Source organism: Mesitornis unicolor, unplaced genomic scaffold (assembly GCF_000695765.1).
Source record: "Mesitornis unicolor isolate BGI_N332 unplaced genomic scaffold, ASM69576v1 scaffold2749, whole genome shotgun sequence".
NCBI classification, from domain to species: domain Eukaryota; kingdom Metazoa; phylum Chordata; class Aves; order Mesitornithiformes; family Mesitornithidae; genus Mesitornis; species Mesitornis unicolor.
In genome coordinates this window covers 24,594-34,555 of record NW_010206510.1, presented here as the reverse complement: position 1 = coordinate 34,555, position 9,962 = coordinate 24,594, and positions in this window count along the sequence as shown.

The following is a 9,962-nucleotide window of genomic DNA, read 5'->3' as shown; positions in this document are numbered from 1 at the left end:
TCGTCCCCGCCGCTGCCGCAGGGTCCAGCCGGGAGCCCCTCACCTCGTCCCGGCCGCGGGTCCAACCCCAACCCCGCTGCTCACCGCACGCTGCCGTCCCCGGCGCCGCTGCAGCCGCCGGGCTCCGCTCCGGGACGGGGCGTCCCTGGCACGGCGTAGCCTCCCCCCAGACGGCGGGGACCCCTTCGGGGTGAGATGCTCACAGGCGGGCTGACAGGCACGAAGGAGAAATTGGGGGATCCGATCTGGGAGCGGCGGTGTCACCTCCCCCTCCTCTTCCTCCTCCTCCTCCTCCTCCCGCCCGATCTGGGGGGTGGGGGGGACCGTGCTCCCCGGCGTCCTCCCCGCCCTTGTGAGCGCCTCTCGGGATTCGCTCACGTTATAAAAGCACCCCTGAGGTCTGGGGGTTTTTTTCCTCTGTTTTTTTTGGTCTTTTTTGTCTCTTAGGGTTAGTAAAAATGCGTGTTCTTTTTGGGTGGTTTTGGTTTTTTGGTTTTTTGTTGATTCGCTTTTTTTTTTCAGTGTGTGAGAGGCACTTTGCTGCAGCGAGGGATTGTTCTCAGTCGCGGCTGCGCTGGTGAAGATAAATGACTGTACCTGCGCGGCAATCGCTCCCGACATCTGAGCCGACTTGGGGTTTTACTCTGAAAAAGATCTGCAAGGATGCAAAATGCAACCGAGCGACGAAAATACAGCTCCAGCTCTGGTTACGGCACCTTTTCTGATAAAGTTTGGCTGAATTTCTGTCTCCTTCTCTGGAGACATTCAAAACCCGCCTGGACGCGTTCCTGTGCGACCTAGTCTAGGTGATCCTGCTCTGGCAGGGGGGCTGGACTGGATGATCTTTCGAGGTTCTTTCCAACTCCTGATATTCTGTGATTCTGTCAAGCCACGCCGTGCACAGCCTTGCAGGCTGTGACAAAGCCCATATTTGCCTTTCGTACACACACAGAGAAACCATCAGGCACAGCTCCTTGAGGCGGAGGCTGATCTGAGTGGAATGAGACAATTTGCCCTTAATGAGAATATATTTTCATTATTAGGGTGATACATTGTGTGGTGAACATAGGGCAAAGCCCCTGGTCCCATCTGGAGCTCTCAGGGAAGGCTCTGTCCCTGCCGGGCAGTGGAGGGCTCTGATTTACCCCCATGGCCAAGGAGCCACCAAGGGCACACAGCCCTGACCATGGCAGGAGAGAGTACTTTCCTCCCTGGCACTTCCCAAAATGTTTGCGGAAGCACAGCCTGCCCTGTGGTCAGCAGGGTGGCTTTCCCCACGGCGGCTGTTTACTGGAGACCACTGAGGCTTTCAAATCCCAAAAGGATTTTATGCTCCTTTTAGTGGTTTGAAGGGGATTTTTTGGTGGTGGTGTCGATCTTGCTTGTTTTCTTTTTTTTTTTTTCTCCCTGCCCAAAAACTCCTAATGAAGTAGGAAATTCCCATCAGGGGACAGTCAGGGTGCTGCTGAAAAATACCAAGGCCAAATAAGTGTCAAGGTTAAGATTACAGTTAAGCTAAACTTAAATTTCTCTCCGAGCTAGTAGAGCTCAACCAATTCTTTAATTGCATAATATTTATAACGTTTTACAACACAGTGGCATTAAATGCAGTACTAATCTGTGTACTCCTGTACGGTGAGTCACTTGTATAGAAATTACACCCAGAATGATATTACACGAATTACTACAAGTTGAAGGCACCTCGCAAGAGTAATAGCGAAAATTTGCTAACAACCATCTGTTAATGGACATACTTTTGTCACTTGGGGGTTTATAACACATGAAGGGAAAGGTCTGATAATGAGAGAATAACTGCTGAGTAAATTATAAGACATATTCCTCAGTAAGATGGGGTTTTTCTGAGTGCACATCTCTCAAGAGTTAAGCTAATCAAACTTACGTGGGGCTCAAATGTTCTTGAGCTTCAATCACGATGGTCTTCACCATGAAACTTCATCTTGAGTTTCATCATGATAATGAAAACCCCTGATGAATGTGGCATGAGAGAAGGGTTACCCCTACAGAAATCCTGAGCCCACACCAATGAGCAGACCCAGGACTATCCTTTTGTCTACCTAATGCACTCCATGAAATACAGTGGCTGTCAAAATAAATCCTGGTCACCCTGAAATCAGGGGTCCCTGTAGCACTGATGGTGGAAGAGCTGATGCTTTGGAAAAGGCTCCTGTCCGGCCTCAGTCACTCCCTCAGATGAGAGTTTTATCTCCATGGGTTTCATCATCAAGGAAAATCTGGGATGAAGCTGGGGAAAATGCCATCACCTTCCAGCCAGATGCCAGCAGCACCCCGGGCCAGTTGCCGTCACCAGCAGTCAGCGATGACGGACGGGGCATTTTGCGATGCAAATTCACGCCCGGGACTTTCTCCGTGCAGTTAAATGCTTCCCGTCCAATCCCTCCCGTCCCTTTGTGCTCACACAGGGGCTAAAAACAGAGCTGCAGATCCCGGAAGGGGAATTACATGTGGATAACCCAGTGGCACCGGCCTCACCGCTAACACAAACCCCATGAGAACCTCAGGGATGGAGGCACTTCTTGTTGGGGCCCATGGGAGCGGAAAGGCATCGCTGTGACAAAGTTGGGGTCTGGCCAGGTGAGAATAAAAGGGGTTTTTTGGGGACTCAGCCCCTGAGCAGAGGGTGAGGTCCTGTCTGGAGGGCAGGCGCAGAGCAAGTCTTGGGGAGCCAGAGGAGGGAGATACCCCAAGTGGCACCACCAGCCTCCAAAAGAGACAGAGGAGCCCAGAGGTCCAGGTGACAACCATGTCCAGGGGCTTGGGAATACGGAGTAGGGAAACAATGCTCTCTGCCTGCTTTTATTTTTCTTTTTTGCAATGCAGAAGAAAGGAAGTGGGTTCTTCTTTTGTGCAAAACATGCTCCTGCCCTGCGTGCAGCAGGTGCTGTGTTACAGGAGTGCAACCCAGCTCCACCCGTTTGCACCGCCCCAGCAGCCCCACCAAGCCCAGCGATGCTGCACCGCACCGCAGGCAACGGCCCCTTTCGGATGGGGGCATGTTGTCCCAGCTGGTGGGACCCCGCTCCCTGCCTTTGTAATGCTGCGTTAGCTGAAAAGGGACTTTCCCCTCCCATACAACATGGAGAAGCCTTGTCCATCCCAGTTTGCAGCCATCTCATTTAAGAGATATTGCCCTTTACTGAACCCAGTGGTTGGACAAAACATGGTGTGGGACTTGGGGTGTAAGGCTCAACTTCAAAGCTGGGTTCAGATTTTCTTCTGCTGTGCCTGTGTTTGCACAAAGCTGCTTTTCCTTCTGGGCCTCGCAGGGAGCAAGGGAAGGGCCCTATGGCCCGAGTGCCCATCCCAGGGGCAGCAAGAGATGCTGCTCTGGGGTGTCCCTGCTGCCAGGGACCTGGCCGGGGCATGGCGGACACCTCCTGGGAGGGTGTCCTGAGCAAATGCTCAGTGTGGAAAGTCCCTTCCCTGACATGTGTGTCATGGCCATTAACCACAACTGGTCCCCACACTGCTTGCCTGGGGGTCCATGCCACCCTTCCCAGAGCCAGCTGTTGGGTATTTTGGGCTAGACATGCACCTCCAAGTCACTGTGGCTCACTCTCACATTGTCCTCACGGAGGACATCACTCTCTGCCCTCCGGTGAAGGCTCCCTCTCCCTCCTGAAGGCCTTTGCATGGATGTTTCATCCTGACCCATCCTGGAGCCAGCCCACAGCTCCTCCAGGGTCAGATCCTTCAGGCCACGAGCACCAGGGGCTTCAGTGGGTGAGGAAAGGGTGCAAGGACCCATCGGAGGCAGGCGTTGGACTATGTGCCTGTTGAGAGAAAGGGTACCAAGCTGGCTCCAGAGCTTCATCTTGGGGTGCAAAGCCACGCTGGAGACTGCTGAGGCTGTTGTTTACACCTGGTGGGGTTTCCCAGAGGTGAGATATGATTTGGAGCTGGACTTTCTGAAGGCAAGGCAGCATAACAGATGAGGTAAGAGCCTCTTCACGGGGAGATGGCAGGAAGCTTGCGCCTCCTGTTTCCATTGTATCATCGCCTCTCCCTCTTTCCTTTCCCTGTTGACTTTTGGGTTACCTTTCCCCTCTTCTAGTGCAAAACATTTTCAGGAAGCTTTGTGTTTAGACACAAAAATCTCAGGTCCAGGTGCTTTCCGTTTCAATGCAAGAGGCAGGGATTTTCCACAGCCCACACCCTGAATCTTAGGCCACGAGTAGTCCTCTGGTAGTAGAGCAGAAATTAGGAGAGCATTTAACATCCACCTGCCCATTCAGTAACAGCAGCTATGTGGGGAAGGCAATGTTTTGACTCAAGATGATGGGAATTGTAGAGAAAGCAAAATCTGTACTGAGATTCCTACCGATTTGAGACAAAAATCTCAAGAAAATAATTACTGGGGTTTTGGTATGCTTGAAACCTAATCTGGTCCAAAATCTAAGTGGGAAACACTGAATAACGAAGCAGTTGAAATCTGCTTCTGCATGCCATGATCTGATTTATTCTGCATGTACAGCACCAGCTCTGGAAGTGATGCTGCAGCACCAAATCACGACACAGTCAGAGGAGTGGCACAGCTCACTCCAAAATCCCAAGCAGTGGGATCTCTGGGAGCTGCTTCCTTCCACGATCCCTTGCCTTCATTCCCAAAATGTGGGCATGAAGCCTCACATGTGGGCCACGTAACAGCCACGGTTTCGGCGAGCCCAGCTGCAGGGAGGGGGTAGCTGTGCAAACAGGGGCAACTCTTAGTCATGTAGGTCTGGGCGCTTTGGCAGGAGAAATACCAATGAAATTCACACTATGAAATAACTTCCTCCAGCGAGCATGAAAGGCACTTGTTCCCACGCTGCACCGTGACTTAGAAACTCCATTTTGATTTTTGCAGGAATAAGATGAAAGTTCTCTTGGTATCTGATTTCTGTGGTTAAAAACAATGTTTAAACGCTTGTTTAAAAAAAACACAATTGTAAGGCGAGTTTTGGAGAACTGAGGTCCTATTTTTATCTGTTTTTTCTTATGCCAGGGCCACATATGCTATATGCACATTTGTAATGTGCTGCTGCAACACAAGCAAAGGCAACTGGTGTAGAAGATGATCACAAAATGCAGAAATGAGTGTTCATGATAAAGAAAGTGCCAAAAATGCGTTTTAATTCAATCTGGATCTTCATGACCTTATACAATAATTTCTTTTGGCAGGTCCTTCTTATTTTGTGACTAGTCTTTTTTTTCTTAATTTCCAGTTATTCTTTGCATTCAGTGTTTAGTCCATGTTATGAACAGGTTTTGACCATGTTTAACTCATACCAGGTAAATCCTACGATGAGTGGAAAAATCAGCATCCTCATGAGCATTTCTGTGGGGCACTCAGCACAGTGCACCAATGTCTCACAGATGCACAGGGTGGTTGAGGCTGGAAGGGCCCTCTGGAGGTCATCTGGTCCAATCCCCCTGCTGAAGCAGGATCACCTAGAGATGGTTGTCTAGGACTGTGTGCAGACAACTTGTGAGTATCTCCAAGGATGGAGACTCCACAACCTCCCTGGGCAACCTGTGCCAGCTCTCAGTCACTCTTACAGTGACAAAGTGTTTCCTGATGTTCAGAGGGAACCTCCTGTGTTTGTTTATGCCCATTGCCTCTGGTCCTGTCACTGGGCACCACTGAGCAGAGCCTGGCTGTGTCCTCTGTGCACCCTCCCTTCAGGTATTTATATACATAGATGAGATCCCCTTGAGCCTCCTCTTCTCCAGGCTGAAGAGTCCCAGCTCTCTCAGCCTCTTCTCATAGGAGAGATGCTCCAGTCCCTTCATCATCTTTGCAGTCTTTCACTGGACTCTCTCCAGTATGTCCATATCTCTCGTACTTGGGTAGCCCAGAACTGCATACAGTACTCCACATGTGGTCTTACTAGTGCTGAGTACAAGAGGATAAACTCCCTCGACCTGCTGGCTAATGCAGCCCAGGTTACCATTGGTCTTTATTGCCAATATGCTGGCTCGTGTTCTACTTCGTGTCCACCAGGACCCCCAGGTCCTTTCCTACCAAGCTGCTTTCCAGCTGGTCAGCCCCCAGCATGTACTGGTGCCTGGGGTTGTTCCTCCCCAAGTGCAGGGCTTTGCACTTCCCGTGTTGAACATGATGAGATTCCTGCCAGCCCATTTCTCCAGCCTGTTAAAGTCCCTCTGGATGCCAGCATGACCCTCAGCTGTATCAACCACTCCTCCTGGTTTGGTGTCATCAGCAAACTTGCTGAGGGTGCCCTCTGCCCCTTCATCCAGATCCTTAATGAAGATGCTGAACAGGACTGGACCTAGTATTGACTGCTGGGGTACACTGCTAGTTACTCTTCTCCAACCGGGCTTTGTGCTGTTGGTCACCACCCTCTGGGCCCAGCCATCCATCCAGTTTTCAATCCACCTCAATGCCTCAGCATCCTCTGCTGATTTATCTACCTGCCACTTGCGTGCAAATAAGTGGGGTGCTCTCTGCTTTATTGTGGGAAAGGAAACCTCAGAGAAGTCACAGTGAACGGTGAATAGCTGGAGACCGTGGCACCTGATTTTGTTTCAAAGCGGTTCATTGTTTCTTGCGCCAAGCATGACCGTAACCAGTTGTAGTGCCAGCCCCAAGCACTCAGCACTTCACACTTCCACCTCCCCAGCCCCAGAGTCCCGTGGCTTTTAGGAGAAGGTGGGTCCAGCTCGTTGTGGAAGAAAAACCTTCCTTAATGAAAACCTGCCTTAATGAAAGCCTCCCTTACCAGTGGTGGTTGGAGCAAGCTCTAACTTCTGCGGCTATCACCACCCAAGTTTTCGGTGTGGGCAGAGCAAAGAGTGCAACCACAGCAGTGATTCACCCGCAGAGCATTGCCCACACAGTGCTGAGCACGGCACGGTCCTGGGAACAAGGCAGTTGGTGATCACCCAGTGAAAGGCTGTTGTACTCCCCTGCACATGGTGCGTGTGTGCACAGACTGGGGCTGACTTCGTACAGTTTTAGTGTTGGCCAGTGCCAGGTTCTCCAAGTGACCCCACTTGGGTCACTTGCGAGTGTTGTGCAGCAGCACATGGATGAAATCCATGGGGTATTGAGGGCAAACACTGCCATTTCTACTGAGCTGATATTTTGGAGGGACCTGTAGCTTGGCCAGAGGATGCAGAATTTCATCAGCAGAAAGCTGATGGTCACATCTTTGTAAGCACCTCCCTCTGTAATGGTTGGCTCCCCTGGAAGGTTTGCATCTCTCTGCAAAACCACAGCATTATTATTTCACGTATGAAAGGAAATTTTTCGTCTTGAATATTACTTTCAGAAATCATCAAGCCAATTTTAGGTGGAATTTTCCACCTCACCCTGAGGCAGTCTTTTGGCAAAAACAGCCCCAAGCCCAAACCATGGTGTTTGCCAAAGCCGTACAGACCCAAAAGACATTCCACAATAGACAGCTTTGGGGATGTGTGACCACAGCAAGCGCTGCCAGCCCAGCCTCCCCGCACTGCTTCAAACAGTGTCTGCTCCCACCCCACATCCAGCCCAGGCTCAAACCCTGCTTCGGGCATCCCATGGGATAGATGAGGGATGTCTGTGCATATCGCAAACAGAAGGGAATTGGCTATTTAAAAATAGAATTGAGAGACCAGGACACAAATGTATATGGTATGTCTATGTGCGTCTATGTGTATCTCCACATACCAGAGGGTTTTTACCAGCTAGAAAACTGACAATAGAGACCAGACACTTTTGAGGCTGAATGATAAGTAGAGAGAAATATCTCAGGGTGAAATATCTCCAGTTTCCTTTGCAGTTTACCCATGAAGCACCATGTTCATGTGAGTAAGATTCTGTTCAAAACTGCAAGAAAAATTGGCTGTTAGATAATAATACCCTCAAAAAGATTGAAACTCATTTGGGATGGGGAAGGGAGATGTTCTCAGAATAATTTAGGTTGGAAAAGACTTTAAGATCATTAAGTCCAACTGTAAATCTAACACGGCCAAGTCCACAACTAAGCCATGTCCCTAAGCACCTCATCTACCCATCTTTTAAATACCTTCAGGGTTGATGACTCCAGCACTTCCCTGGGCAGCCTGTTCCAATGCTTCACCTTTTGGTGAAGAAATTTTTTACTAATATCCAATCTAACCCTGCTCTGGCACAACTTAAGGCCATTTCCTCTCATCCTATCACTTGTTACTTGGGAGAAGAGACTGACCCCCACCTCACTACAACCTCCTTTCAGAAAGTTGTAGAGGGTGATAAGGTCTCCCCTCAGCCTCCTTTTCTCCAGACTAAACAACCCCAGCTCTCTCAGCCGCTCCTCACAGGACTCACGCTCCAGACCCCTCACCAGCTTCATTACCCTTCTCTGGACACTTCTTCCTGCACCATTCAGTCACATGGTGCAATTCTGGTGAGGGTCTCGGCGTTCTACCCCAATAAAATGGTATCAAAGCCCTGTGCAGGTCCTGTGTAGAGCCCAGCACTGCATTTCTCTGCAGCTCCCTTCCCACGTGGAGTTTTTGTCCTGAAGTCCACTTGTGGTGGGCGATGTGCTTCACCAAACCCTCCACAGCTTCTGGTCCTTCTCTCTTTGCTGTGTTGTGGCTCTGTGTCTACATGAGAAAATGTGCTGCTTAAACCAGATTGACTTAAATCCCAAACAGTTAATCGGATCCAATTTTGGTGATGCTATAATAGCCTGTTTTATATTGAAGGATTTCTTTTTCACTTAGCAAATTTTACTTTATAGGGCTTACTTGTAAGACCAGACAGATACATATTAAACCTTACCAAATGTACATGGTTTTCAGGGTTTGTTGGGTAAATATTGGTTTAATGTGTTTATTACTTGCACTTTCTTCTCCATTCTTGTGGTCTGAGTCCAAGCTGTGGTTAGTCTCCTCCCTTACACGCCTGGGAACATAGTTACCAAATTATTTCTTCATAGGGGAAATTTTGCTTCCTGGGGTTTCACTCATTTTGAACATATTTATAGAGTCTGCAACATTTTAGCTGCTAATGCTTATTGAAAACACTCGAGTCCCTGGGCTCTAATGTAGCTACGTCTAGTGCTTAATGCTTTAAATGATTTTTGATCATGAAGAGTTTGGTCTGACAGCATAACTGTGAATGGGGAGACTTCTGAGTGCTCCGTAAAGACTAGGAAAAAAATGGTGCAGGCTTTTGAATCTTTGAGGAAGTGCTCCATGGACATGGTACATACAGAAAATGGACCTCAAAATGGAGCCTTTTATGGAAAAAGCAGAATTGGATGTTAAAGGAAAGACCCTTCCAAGAAACAACAAAACCCCTCTATACAAATAAAACCTGCTCAACATCACATTGAGCCACCCCAAAAAGCCGTGAGCCACAGCTTAACCGGGCCAACAGATGCCCCTGCCTGACTTCAGCAGTGAGGGGAAGAAAATCAGCTTTTAACACCCCAAAATTAGGGTGCAGGCTATGGCTTGCCCCAAGCCCCTTCTTACCAGGAAGGCTTTCCACAAGTGGGAAGCACCAATGCAAACAGTGCGGTACCTCCTGGAGGCAGGGATAATTCCCCTCCCTCTGCTGCCAAACCTACCCACGCTGCCCACCCTGGCACCTGCACAGATTTTACCTCCGCCATGAGGCACGGAGGAACAGTTTGCGCTTCACAGATAGGGATCAGAGGCAGGGAATGAGGTGGTCTCATTCACAATCTTCACAAAATGCACTTGTAGGGTTTAGCATCATGAAGCCAGAAATGAGGGGTCTGGAGAACAAGCCTTATGAGGAGCGGCTGAGGGAACTGGGGTTGTTTAGCCTGGAGAAGAGAAGGCTGAAGGGAGACCTCATCACCACCTACAACTACCTAAAGGGATGTTGTTCAGAGGTGGGTGCTGGTCTCCTCTCCCAGGTGATGGAGGATAGAACAAGGGGAAATGGCACCAAGCTGTGCCAAGGGAGGTTCAGGTTAGAG